The 15196-nt window shown below is 37.5% G+C and overlaps 1 long non-coding RNA gene across 1 annotated transcript; it reads right to left on the reverse strand.

The window, feature by feature from the left end:
* Nucleotides 1-3330: 3330 nt before the first annotated feature.
* On the reverse strand, nucleotides 3331-14297 carry LOC118764969. Its single transcript, XR_005000809.1, has 3 exons — nucleotides 14190-14297; nucleotides 12864-12870; nucleotides 3331-3344 (listed from the first exon to the last, which is right to left on the reverse strand). It is a non-coding gene; the product is annotated as an uncharacterized LOC118764969 (long non-coding RNA).
* Nucleotides 14298-15196: the final 899 nt, after the last annotated feature.

Consider the following 15196-nt stretch of genomic DNA (forward strand, 5'->3'; position numbering starts at 1 on the left):
GCAATATCGGAAGAAATAGAGGAAGAGACCAATCAATCTGTGCTCTGGTCCAGAGCACAAAAAGTTCTCGTGGGAGGCTTTAAACCCGAGCAGATTAGTTTGCTCACGGAAGAACAACTTCCGCTCATATAGCAAACTTCCACATGCTCGATCCATCCAATTAAACACTTGTTGTGACTGAAGGAGAACCAAAATCAGAACCAAGCATTTGAAAAGTAAAAGTCTTAATCCTGTCACCATCCGTCATCATAACATAGAAAGCATTCTTCGTCCTTCATTATGGATTGTTATGTCGGTGAATCAGAGATGTCAGCAAATCAAAGAAATCATAAATAACCTAAATGGAATTTGAACACATATAATGCGGAATCTAATAATTAATCTATTTCGGATCTCTTTTACCTAGCGTGGAGCTGAACATCAGAAAGAAAATCTTTGAACCCCACCCCACGAAATATTTTAAAATGTTATTCTTTTTCCTTGGCCATACATGCGAACTTGCCTTGTGCCAATGTTTGTCTACCATTTCTTATGCTGGTGGAACTTTTATAATACAATACATATGTAGTGACTTGTAAAAGCAACAGCGGTAGTTTAATACTTTACAGGGAGCCTTGCTTCATGTCAAAATTGCTAGTTGTCTGTAATGAGCTTTCCCTGGAAACAATAATAAAAGATGAGCTGAAATAGATAAACCTGTCATATTTGATGGCAAGTAATAAAATTGCTTATGCATAATTATTCACTTTCAACAGAAGAAACTAATGAATGATAAGCCTTTCGCCTATAGGGGCAATGCCAGAAATTTGTTGAGATGGTAACTATCCTATTACATCACCTAAAGAGCTCAACTGTTATTCATTTCATCGCCACCGAGAGAACAAACGGCTAAGTCGACCCTGGCGGAATTTGGATTCAGAACGGAAAGCAAGACGAAATGCCGCCAAGCATTTTAGCTTAGCTTTTTACCCTGCATACTAACGATTCAGACCGCTCGCTGCCTTACTACTATTACTAATATTGAATTCAAATTTAGCCAACAATTTTACAGGGATGTTTCGGTCTGTGTCTCCAACTGCACTGCTTGACTGATACATTAATTTATCGAAACCGTAGGGATAAAAAAGTAACTTGATCTCGACAGACTTTCGAACTCACAGTACAAAGAACCGAAATAAATACCGCAAAACAAATTCTCCGACGCTCTATCGCTTCTGCCATTCCATCACCGTACCACTGACTATGATTTCTACTTCATGAACACACTCTGCAATTTTAAAGTTGTGAGTTAGTCGATCACATCGGCACCAGTACTTGCCAGGTACTTTATTTCATCGATTGTAAAAGGATAAGGGACACATTTAACCTACAAGAATATTTTAGTTCACCAGGCTTAGGAGTGGCTATGTGGTAAGTAGCGTGCTTACCAACCACATGGTTCCGAGTTCAATCCCACTGCGTGTCACCTTGGGCATGTGTCTTCGACTATAGCCTCGGCTGACCAAATCCTTGTGAGTGAATTTTGTAGACGGAAACTGAAAGAAGCCCGTCGTGTATATGTATATATATATATATATATATATTTGTGTGTGTGTTTGTTTGTTTGTCCCTCCCAACATCGCTTGATAACCCATACTAGTGTGTTTACGTCCCCGTAACTTAGCGGTTCGGCAAAAGAGACCGATAGAATAAGTAGTAGGCATCCAAATAATAAGTCCTGGGGTCGATTTGCTCGACTAAAGGCGGTGCTCCAGCATAGTCACACTCAAATGACTGAAAGAAGTAAAAGAGTAAAAGTGTAAATGAGTAACTCATGGAAAACGAAAGACAAATACGACTCCGGCGAGCATAGACTCTACAACGTAAAAATCCGAAACAAATGCTCTCCCCCAAAATTATGGTGAATATCACCTCTAAGGCAAATGCCCGATCCACGTCGTCTTTCTCCACACTATTGGCATATCTCCAAGGCAAGTTCGTTTATTTGTACTATGATAGCAACTGTGATGCACCTTTCAGGAAATTTCTTGGGAGACGGCACTTCTCTCTCCACATTCCTTTTTCTTCTCAGTAAAAAAACTCGCGATTTTCTAGCAATCCTCTTCACTCGAGGAAACAGTCATGCAATCGTCTGCACCGAATTGCATGTTCTTTTCTACTCTAGGCATGAGGCTCGAAATTTTTGGGGAGGGGGCCAGTCGATTAGATCGACCCCAGTATGCAAATGGTACTTAATTTATTGACCCCGAAAGGATGAAAGACAAAGTCGACCTCGGCGGAATTTGAACTCAGAACGAAACAGTCGAAATACTGCTAAGCATTTCGCCCGGCGAGCTAACGTTTCTTATTTTTTTTATTGCCCACAAGGGGCTAAACATAGAGGGGACAAACAAGGACAGACAAACGGATTAATTCGATTACATCTGGCTTGCTAACGTTTCTGCCAGCTCCGAATTACACTTTGGAAAACAATAAGATCAATAAGGGAAGCTACTCTTAAATAATAATAGAAATCTTATTTCATCAACATATGAATGAAAATAAAGAACAGTTGACCTGAACAGTATTTGAACCATGATTGTAAAGTTCTGGAACAAAAATCTCAACAATTTTTTTTTGTAGCGATTTAACGATATCTATTGAAGGACGTTATAGATTTCGTATTAATAAATATTATATGTTTAATTGTGACAAGAGCAAATACAAATAAAACATACAGCTTTTTACATGTGGTAATTAACACACGCACATTTGTTGTTCTAATAGGAATAAATAACTCAGCATGAGGCGAATTCATCAGATTATTTCACCCTGTGTTTAATTAGGTTTAATCAAATTAAATCTATTATTGTAAAGTGGAGCAATATGTTTACACATGCGGGGGTATCTTTGTAGGTTTAGACAGACGTCGAATGTAATCAATAACAATGTTTAATGTCCTTTCTTTCCCCTTGTCGTTACTTCCTACAGAGTCCATAATGTAAATATATACCAATATTGTATATAATTTAGTAAATATAATCACCTCTAGCTTTTCCCTTACGGAGGTAAGTGGTGATGCTAAACTGAGTGTTAAGTATAGTGTACGTTGTTTGTTCCTTCTCGAACCACATCTGGCTCTTAAGGGCCGGTTTCCAGGTTTCCTAGGCGTATAGGTTCCCCACCTAGACGGGACGTCTAGGTGAGCTGCAAGATGTAGGAGGAAAGAGTGAGAGAAAGTTGTGGCGAAAGAGTCAGCAGAAGTTCGCCATTACCTTCTGTTGGAGCCGCGTGGAGCTTAGGTGTTTCGCTCATAAACACACACATTGCCCTATCTGAGATTCGAACTGGCGATCCCTCGACCGCTGCTCTGACTACTAGGCCATGTTCCTCCACACTAATATTGTATATACTATAGTAAATCTAATCACCTCTACTTGTTCCCTTACGGAGGTAAGTGGCGATGCTAAACTGAGTGGGAAATATAGTGTACATAGAGAACGGTAAAAGTAATGGTTATGTGCCAAAACAAACGAAACGGTACTATATAAATACATAACACACAGGAGCCCATACATGTTCAGATTAGACGAAGGAAATGGAGATGGATCGGATACATACTGCGGAAAGAACCCTCAAATGTGACACGACAAGCACTTGACTGGAACCCGCAGGAGAAAAGGGAGCGAGGACGCCCGAAGCAGACATAGAAGCGGAGCGTTTTGTTCGAGCTCAGGATCACCGGCCTGACATAGGAAACAGCCAAGAAACACACCAATGACCGCAAAAAATGGAAAAAAAACTGTTCAAAGGCAAAAAGGATTAAGACGAACACACAGGACCACACTGAAACATGTATATGTGTGTGATGTGCGTGGGTGACTGTGTGTTGGTGTGTGTTTGAAATAATCGTAATGAATCGAATAATGTAGCTCCTAATAATCCTTTCCATTTAAGGCACAATGCCTGAAATTTTGGAGGAAGGGGTAGCAGATTATATCGAAACCAGTAATTCTTTCATCGGCCCTGAAATGATGAAAGACGACGTCAACCTCGGCGGAGTTTGAACTTAGAACGTAAAGGCGGACGAAATGCTGCGAAGCATTTTGTCCGGCGTGTCAATGATACTGCCAGCAACAATAATAATAGTATCGGATGTTGGCGCAAGTCCTGCAGTTTAAAGGAAACGAATAAAATCAATTAAATTGACTCCAGTGCTCAACTGTTTTTTATTTTATTGACCACAAAAGGACAAATTTGATCCCGACTGTGTTTGCAAAAAAAAAAAAAAAAAATACTAAGTGTTTCGAATTTTGGTACAAAGCCAACAAGTTCGGCAGAGGCGATCAAGTCGATAGCATCGACCCCAGCTTTCAAACGGTACTTATTTTATCGACTTCCAAAGATGAAAGGCAAAGTCGACCTCGGTGGAATTTGAACTCAAATCGTAAGGACAGACGAAATGTGACAAAACATCTTGCAAGGCGTACTTGCAATATGCTAGCTCGCCGACTTAATAATAATCCTTTCTACTATAGGCACAAGTCCCGAAATTTTGGGGAGGGGAATAGTCGATTACATCAACCATAGTGTTTCACTAGTACTTATTACGAAGGATAAAACGTAAAGTCGACTTCGGCAGAGTTTGAACTTATAACGTAGCGGCAGACAAAATACTATTTCTTTACTACCCACAAGCAGCTCAACACAGACAGGACAAACAAGGACTGACAAACGGATTAATTCGATTATATCGACCCCAGTACGTAACTGGTACTTATTTAATCGATCCCGAAAGAATGAAAGGCAAAGCCGACCTCGGCGGAATTTGAACTCAGAACGTAGCGGCAGACGAAATACTGCTAAGCGTTTCGGCCGGCATGGCAACGACTCCGCTAGCTCACGCCTCCACAATAATAATAATAACAACAATGATGATGATGATGATGATGAAAACGATGTCAACGACTACGAGGATGATGATGGTGATGATAATCCTTATGCATCCGGATGTATGTAAAATGCGTAAAAAAAACTACCCCAAAACCTGCGGTTGAGTGGATAAAAATTAACCCAAAATTGGTTGTCGGCTAATCACTACACAAAACTCACGATTCCCTTATCACTCACCAGATCCGGGATCAATTAGTGTCACTAAACTTAACGCGTAACACATTCACAATTCAACGTTGAATAAATTTACCTCCCATTCATTTCCTTCGCCTCATTGCATGCGCATGTGCGTGCGTGTGTATGTATGCACGCGCGTGTATTTGTTTGTGAGTGTGTATGTGCCTCTGTGTGTGTTGGCGTATGTGCTATATCCATAAACAAATCTCAAGCACAATCTCTCAATGTTGTTGGACTTCACCTTGCTTCTCCTCGCTTCTCTCATGGGCAATTATGTGTAGGATGTTGGTGAGCTGGAAGTCTTAAAACTCTTTCTCATTGTACACCAATTAAAGGACACACTGAAATCATTGCATATTCACAAGTTCTACATAAGTAAACAGAGATTGATTTTAGGATTTGTTTTAATAACTTTATTTATACTCACGTGATATGACAGAATTTTTCCGAGCATATCCTTTTTATCAGAATAAATATATTTATTTCCATTAACATTCTTTAAGCATTCGATGGATCATTTCCTTTTGATCGGCAGGTCGATAAATTAATTTTGTTTTAACTAAACACTTTCAAACTTCGAATACTGGTAGAATGTGTCAAATAGAACATCTTTTACTCTCAGCGTTGTTGAGAAAAGTTTCTATTTACGATGTTATTTCGTGTTAAAGTTGTCGTATTTCGTTAATTTGAACCAATCAATGACGTGTTTTCAACTGAATAAAATTATTGCTGTTGCTTGTCAACAACAACTACTATCGGCAGTGTATATTTTCCTTGTCACTGTTATTTATGACACAGGTCGTGCGTTTGTACTGGTTTTAGCTTTAGGGTTTTAGGGTTAGGGTTAGTGTTAGGGTTAGGGTTAGAGTTTGTGTTAGGGTTTTATGGTTAAGGTTTTAGGGTTTGGGTTACGCAAAAAGTGAAAAATGAAGCAATTAGAGGTTGAACGGATAAGGGGGCAAGAAATTTCAAAATTTTGGCAATTTTCTGTAATCACCGTATCTGGAAAGCTGGGTTTTTGGAAAAAAAAAACAAAAAAACAAAAAACAATAATTTACGAGAAAATGAGGTGAGGACGAGAGGATATCTTTCTGAAAATTGTAGCTGAAAAGCAGGAGAAAAAAGCAAAAGGCAGTAGAAATGCGCGAACGATTATGTTATTGCCATGGAGTAAACGTGCTTCAGATACATTCGTTCATTCATACGAACGTAACTGAGGTGAAGTATGTCATAAATAACAGTGACAAAAGAAATATACACCGCCGGTAGTTGTTGTTGACAAACAAGAGCGGTAATTATATTCATTGATTGGTTGAAAATACCGTAACAGGACAACACGAAATAACTTCGTAAATAGAAACTTTTTCAACAACGCTAAGAGTAAAAGATGTTCTATATGACACATTCTACCAGTATCCGAATTTTGAAACTGTTTAGTTAAAAAAAAAATTTATCGATCTGCCGATCAAAAGAAAAGTATCCTATCCGAGCAATGCCGGGTACTTTGGCTTGTATACCTATATATATTTATATTATTTATTTATTTTTTATGCACCCTTTTCAGTCCTAGCCAAGCACTTGGGCCCGATTTCCCGGTTTCTGTGGCGTATGTGGACGCCAGTCCATCGCAGCATTACTCAAGAAACAGGAAGAAAGAGTGAGAGAAAGTTGGGGTGAAAGAGTACCACAGGGGTTCGCCACCATCCACTGCCGGAGCGTCGTGGAGCCATAGGTGTTTTCACTCAATAAACACAAACAACGCCCGGTCTGACAATCGAAACCACGATCCACCGACCGCGAATTCGCTGCCCTAACCACTGGGCAACTGCGCCTCCATATACATACATACATACCTATATATATATATATATATATATATATATATATATATATATAAATAATATTTAAAAATTGAGGGAGATAAATTAATATTAATTTTAATATCAATTTAAAACCAGTAGTCCAGCATTCAAAAAATCTGAGGAGTCAGAGAAAATTCAAATATATGTGTATATTGGCAGGGCTGGCCTGCTAGGTAGCCGGCCAGAATGCTAGAAGAAGACCATCAACGATCAAACTACAAGGGAAATTCTCTAGAGGAAGAATTCAGCGAACACCAGAACCAACTTTGGCGGGCAGGACATATGAAAAATTAAATAAATAACAGACTTAAATGCATACCTCGGTTTCGGTCTTAACAAAAGAATTACTTGCATAATTCAAGTGTCCGTGACTTCATCAGTACATTTGGTCCTCGAGATGCAAACCGCAAGACTAACCCCAGCTCTCTGTGTCAAGACAGACACGTGCTTAGTCTTACTATATGTGTATATATATATATATACACATACAAACACACACACACATATATATGCGTGAGTATATGCGTGTGTGTGTGTAAATGTGTGTATGTGTACTACTAAAATGGACATTCTTTTATAACTATTGCCGCGAAATGTTAAATTATAAAATATCACTCGATGCTTTTTGTTGCACAGTAACATTCTATCACTTAATTTTATTACTTAATTTCAGAACGTATCCAAAGAGCGTTCAATGTATGCTATATACCATAAAAGCGACGAACATGATCTCCGAAGAAAATTAGCTGTCTAGACAACGTAATTAACATTCGGGTATCTTACAGATGTGAGTTTACATTATGCAACCGTCAATGTAAACCATCCAGATTGTCGTTTTTAATGTATCATAATATATACGTTGTCAAACGTTTTTAGATTTTGACACGTTGTTGGTTCGTGTTGAAATTCTTTTGTTTTACAAATATCTTTATGAAATAAATTACGTGTATTAATGTTTATTCGTGTGTTTAAGTAACGATTATAACAGACTAGCATTTGCGTTTTGTAAGCTCATGGAACCAAATACATTTTTGTCAACTTTAGGCACAAGGCCTGAAATTTTTGGGGAGGGGATCAGTCGATTAGATCGACCCCACTACGCAACTGGTAACTAATTTCTCGACCCCGAATGATGAAAGGCAATGTCAACCTCGGCGGAATTTGAACTAAGAACGTAAAGACAGATGAAATACAGCTAAGCATATCGCTCGGCATGCTAACGTTTCTTATTTCTGTATTGCCCACAAGGAGCAATACAGGGGACAAACAAGAACAGAATACGGATTAAGTCGATTACATCGACCCCAGTTCGTAACTGGTACTTAATCTATTGACCCCGAAAGGATTAAAGGCAAAGTCGACCTCGGTGGAATTTGAACTCAGAACGTAGCGGCAGACGAAATACCTATTTCTTTACTACCCACAAGGGACTAAACACAGAGAGGACAAACAAGGACAGACAAGCGGATTAAGTCGATTATATCGATCCCAGTGCGTAACTGGTACTTAATCTTTCGACCCCGAAAGTATGAAAGACAAAGTCGATCTCGGCGGAATTTGAACTCAGAACGTAACAGCAGACGAAATACCGCTAAGCATTTCGCTCGGCGTGCTAACGTTTCTGCCAGCTCGCCGCGTTTTAGATATATGTATATATATATCGTCTTAACACTTATAAGGAATTAGTCCGCTCGGGGCGACAGACGAGTTAGAAGATAGCTGCTCAAGTTGCCACGCATTAGGACTGAAGGCCAATGACGTGCCTGAAAACCAAGTTTGTTATTTCTTTATTGCCAACAAGGGGCTAAACATAGAGGGGACAAACAAGGACAGACAAACGGATTAAGTCGATTACATCGACCCCAGTGCGTAACTGGTGTTTAATTTATTGACCCCGAAAGGATGAAAGGCAAAGTCGACCTCGGCGGAATTTGAACTGAGAACGTAACGGCAGACAAAATACCGCTTAACCACATAGCAATGCCTGTGCTTATTAATAATTTGTGAGCAACATTTATTATATATCATCTTAAAGAGGATTTCATTTTCCGACATCAGCTTAGGACGTGAGTGTTATAGATAATGTATAGATAATTCACGAATTACGCGGATAGGTCTTGTATTTAATTTCATATTTTCGAGCGTAAGACTATTTGCACAACAGAATGCATGAATAAAAATTGCACATCGTGTAACAAAATGTTTTGCTAAGCAATTTTTTCCTTTTTGATAAATTTCTGATTCATTCTGTAAGTGTATAAATGTGAACATGTAAAACAATGAAATATATCAAACACGAACCAAGATGTCTGCCACAAAAGAAATTGCTCTGTATTATATGAAAATGCTGTTTCTTTAATATTTTATAATTATTAATTCAAGTACTTTTCAGATCATTTTTTGTTTCTTTATTTCTAATTTATAATTTAGTTATTCCACCATTATTTTTCATAAAACATGTGCACATAATTATGCTTCCAATTTTGTTTATGCACTTAAAATTTCGATAGAGTAATATTAGAGAAATCTTCATGTAACCAGATTTTTGTTTTCATTTTCATAACCTATCATTTATTTTATGAACTTTGGAAATATAATGCCTTATTCTATAATGTTCCTATAAAGGGTTTCTTTCTTTGCTTATCATTTTGTGTAACAATGCGCTGAGAATGCACGTATATATTTCTATGACAACCTCACCAATATTCTAAATCATAGTTCACCACATTTCCGAAAAGGGTAGCTTGTTTTTTAAAAAAATATTTTGAATATTCAGTTGTTAGTTTAAGTATAGTTAATGTATATTATATTCGAATGTGAAGATATAAGTTTCACACCTGCGTAGATACCTCCAAATTCATAGTACATAATACCAAAGTCTTGAGTCACTTCTTAATCAGTCGAAGACAAATGGTAAACATGTTTATCAACAAGGAAATACAGATGGAGAGATGGAAGGAAAATCTGGAAGAGCATTTAAACCCGACCTACTCCAGTCATTCGACTAGATCCATGCACATGTATACATATTAATTCTTTTATTCTTTTACTTGTTCCAGTTATTTGATTGTGGCCATGCTGGAGCACCGCCCTTAGTCGAACGAATCGATCAAAGAATTTATACATTTTTTTCTGTAGTTTCAGCTCAGAGCTGCGGCCATGCTGTGTGATTCAAACTTTAGATTGTCTTTATTAGAACCAGTATTTAGAAATCGATGTATATTCCCGTGTGAAGGGAGACCGGAGAAAGTATCATGGTCCATGTACCATTTAGTTAGAATCACTAGTTTTATAAGTGACAAAATAATTTTAGAAACAAAGGAGAGATTGTTATAAAGTATTAAGGACATCTTAGAATGTCTTCATTCACATGGAATGAATATCAACTATACGGTGTAAATTATAATAATTTATTACAGATTGACGAATTTTAAGAGATGCGTCCCTCTCAGTCGTTATTTTCTAATACACTTCCCGATATTTATCATCTAGGTAAGAATGAAGGTATATTGTAACCTGCCACCGTTGTAATCCATGTCTGCTACCACTTTCCTGAAGCTGTAGAGAAGGTTGCTCTTATTTTCAATGTCTCATTTGAATTAAGGTCATGTCACGTAGGAGTGGTAATAAAGAGGTGTTGTTGAGAAAATTTCATTGATTAAATGTTGCCGTTAGGTTATTGTTCAGAGGATTTCATTTCGGCATATAGGACTTCGCGAACAGAGGCGTCTGCTTAGGTGTGCCGGCTAAGAGTCATGCAACTGTTTAGTGTTGCAAGCAGGTAGGTAGAGGAAGTTTTTTGGTCAGTGGATGTGTCATTAATTTCAGTTCTTTTCAGTTTTATTGCTTTTAATCCTTTGCTTTCAAATAGTAAAGGTAAAACTGCAAACTTTAGTGGAGTATTTAAAAACTTAGTAAATGGATGTATCAGCTTAAGGTTTAATGAACTTTTTTAGGGTTCACAAAAGAATGTAAGTTGTATGTTTTAGCTGGTCAGCAAGTTTCTTTACCCGTTGATGTTATTTCGAGGATTTCCTCCTCGTATCTGGAAGGTGAAAGCTATTAATGGAGCATGTCATAGTGTTGTTAGTATAGAAATTTATTTACATTGTGTTAAGTTGTCTGTTTGCGAAATATTCGAATTTTACGTTGCGTTTGTTAGTTTGTACTATTTGGGATTAGGGTGGAAGGATTTTTTGCAGTATTTTGTAAGATAACAGCTGTTGCAGTGGAAACTTGTATGTTGTAGGGACGATTAAACCAGATGATTTTTCTTCTATTCTTACATTTTTCCTTTATCATGGTAGTTTTTTTTTGTTTCTATATTACACTTGTTGTTGAGAGCTTCGTTATATTGAGTTACTATTTCATTTAGTAATATTTAATTAGAAGATAAAAAAACAATTTTTAGAGATATGTTCTTTACCACATTTTAATTATGCCTTTGGGATGTTGCATTGCCTATGTATATATTGAATTTTTTTTCGTCATTTTCAAGGGTTTATTGTAACGGGAGTCTCGGTGGAGGGTAGCATCTAGGAAATTGACTGTTGTTAGTCTACTGTAATAAAGAAGTTTATGATTTAAAGAAGTAATGTAGTTCTTTCCTAAATTTAATAGTTTTTTTTAAAGATTAGCGTTTAGTAGTAAGAGTAGACTGTCGTTCTTATACTGATCACCAGAAATGGGATGAAATTTCCTAGATTACTAATATGTAAAAACTGACTATATCACTTATCTCTGCTGAGTCATTTCGTCCCATGCTTAGATCATATAATTCTTTAATGTCTTTTGTTTTAATCCAGAGAGCATTGATTGAAATATTGTTTCTATTTCGGTATTATAATTTGTTTCTATTATCTTATCCAAAATCAATTGAGCCATATTAAAAGATGTTGTTATTGAGGCGTAATGACCTCTCATGCCAGAATAGAAGACATGTCATTCATTTTTGCCTTGGGATTTTCTTAAATCCATCTATTACTTTGCAAGTGTTCCCCTAGAGAGGTTACATCAATTTTTGTTTTTAATTTTGGTAAGGATTTCTTAATGCTTCTTTTTTTATTAATGAGGCCTAGGTATGTTTATATATATATATATATATATATATATATGTGTGTGTGTGTGTGTTTGTGTGCATACATATACCTACGAACACAAACTCACTCATATGTACACACACACACACACACACATATGTATATATGTATGTATGTATGAAAGCTTGTTTTTATAAAAAGTTACATATGTAGAAAACAGTCACTGGTAGAAGGATCCCTCAACATATTTAAACAGATTATCATATTTATTTTATACCAAGAAGGAAAATGTCTTTGTCACAGTATAATTCAATATTGCTTCTCCAATCTTTACATGTCGTCTTTGGTTCATCGTTTGTTGTAAAGATTTATTGTTGGAAAATACAATAATGTAACATGAAGTAACTTACAAACACACACACACACACACACACACACACACACACACACACAGGCACGCGCACGCACAGGCTTGAACATAGACTGGCGTGCTCATAAACACACATACAGGCACATGTGAGAAAGTAGATACATTTTGCAAACTGAACCTTTGTGATTCGCTGTTTGATTCAGCTTCAACTAGATATCATTCCACTCAACCTGTGGAGGTATTTTCATTCATACTTTATTGCATTTCACGATGTGCAATAACAACTACATACACAGGCATATGCACACGACTGCTTGCACACGCGGGCACAGAACGATATTAAATTATAGTAGCATTCCTAATGCAATTTTTTTGAAGAGTGCTAGAAATAAATGGATCATTATACGATTTGGATTCATATTGTGCAACAGTAAATATAATGAACGAATACGTTTAGAATTACCGGGAATATAGTAACATCACCCGTTGCCTAATTGTATGCATAATATATATTTATTCATGTTTAGTGTCACCATCGATCGCAATATTATTATATCGATGTAAACTATAACAATCACACCGTTACTATGAATGGAATGCATGCATAATTTGATGAGCTATGCCCAAACGAATGTGTGTGTGTAGGGGTGTAAGTGTGCTCCTGTTTGCGTGCTGTGTTTTCGTCTATCTATCTGTCTGTCTGTCTATCTACTTATCTATCTATCTATCTATCTATCTATCTATCTATCTATCTATCTATCTATCTATCTATCTATCTATCTGTCTGTCTGTCTGTCTGTCTGTCTACTTATCTATCTATCCCATAGATAGATAGATAGATAGATAGATGGATGGATGTGGCTGTGTGGTAAGAAGCTTGTTTCCCAACAACATTGTTTTGAGTTCAGTCTCAGTGCGTGGCAGCTTGGGCAAGTATGTTTTACTGTATCCTTGGGACTAGTAAATTTTTGTAAGTGGATTTCGTAGAGGGGATCTGAAAATCGCCAGCTGTATATATATATATATATATATATATATATATATATGTAAACTTCTATAATTATAAGCATAATTATAATTAGGGTTCAGCAAAATGTGCTTAACCACATACCGAAATTTAGAAATAGCAGTTAAATACTATAATACTATTCCAATACCATATGATATCTCCCAAACAGTAATACTCTCAATTCACACAGGTAAAGAGACAAAAATTAAGAATCCACCCAGCTTTGGTTAACTATATAGGGGTTTCTAAGTTAAAGAGATGTAAAAATATGTAAAATCATATTTCTACTCACTTACTCCCGTCATCAGTATAGTATTTCAATTTTAAATTTGAGAGCACTGATAATTAACATACGTACGCGACCAAGCGCGATCGAGCAGCATATATCCGAAAACCAATACATCCGAATTCAAACAGACGAATGAGATCTCGCATTCTCCCTCAATCACCCACGTGTACCACGAATAATTCCGCAGAATCTGCAATTTACTATCAGGGAGTGAAGGTGAATTATATTATCAATAATAATAAAAGGTTAAAATTAATAAATTAATTTTACCCTATGATTATGTATATATATCTATGTATGTGTGGGTGTATAAATATATATATATATATATATATATATATATACATACATACGTACACACACACATATATATATATATGTATGTATTTGTGTGTGTGCGTGTTTGTGTAGACATCATTGTATGTGCGTCTTTGTGCCTTTGTTTGTCTTCCACCGACGCGTATCAAGCGGTGTTGGCATATTTACATCTCCGTTTGCTCGCTACAACAACGACGGATACAGCGCCTTTCGTGGAAGCTTTCGCCCGCTTCTTAGGACCGACTGACCCGTGCTCGACCACCGTTGGCACGGAGCCCTTCTCCACTTCGGTGTTCGAAGGTCTCGTTCGAATATTTGTTACTTCCACCGAGATGTGCCCCTGCGGCCGGCTTCACCCGGGCTCGATCTCGCGGCTTCCATGCACGCCGCGGCGCTCTCCTACTCGACGGGGATTCGGAAAATCGACTCGCCCGCGATCGCGCAAACTGTCGCACGGCCGGTTCGGCATCGGTCACTCGCTCGCTTCAGCGCCATCCATTTTCGAGGCCGGTCGATTTGGCAGGTAAGTTGTCACCCACTCCTGAGCGGATTCCGACTTCCGTGGTCACCGTCCTGCTGTCTATATCTACCGACACCCTTTCGGGGATCTAATGGGCGCAGTGTAGTGCACCTTAGCCGGACGTCCGGTAACATAGCATCTCGGTATAAGACACCGACAGAATAAATACTAGAGTTTTAAAAAGTCCTGCAATCAATTTGGATTTGTTCAACTAAAACCATTCAAGTTGGTGCCGAGGCATGGGCGCAGTCATATGACTGAAACTAGTAAAAGATACAAAATATGTAAATATGTGTAGATACGCACGTGTAGGTATATATCATCATGTTCGTGTGTGAGTTTGTAAGTGTTTGTGTGTGTGAGTGTTTGTGTGTGTTTGTGTGTGTGGGGGTTTGTGTGTTTTTGTGTTTGTGTGTGCGTATGTGTATGCGTGTGTGTATGTGCGTGTATGCACGCACGTATTTGTGTACATATTCAAAGGCATGTGTGATGATCTGAAATGGTGAATGGATTTATATAACAAATGGTGAATACAACTGTATTGACAAAATGCGTATATTTTCTATATGTAAATTTATGTTTGGATGAATACTTCTATTCGTTCAGTACCTTTATTGTACATTAGAAAAACATTCCGGCCCCTGTGTAATATTTTAGTCGTAGCGTTGTAGCACTGAAAA

This window comes from Octopus sinensis, linkage group LG10, assembly GCF_006345805.1.
Source record: "Octopus sinensis linkage group LG10, ASM634580v1, whole genome shotgun sequence".
In the NCBI taxonomy this organism is placed as follows: domain Eukaryota; kingdom Metazoa; phylum Mollusca; class Cephalopoda; order Octopoda; family Octopodidae; genus Octopus; species Octopus sinensis.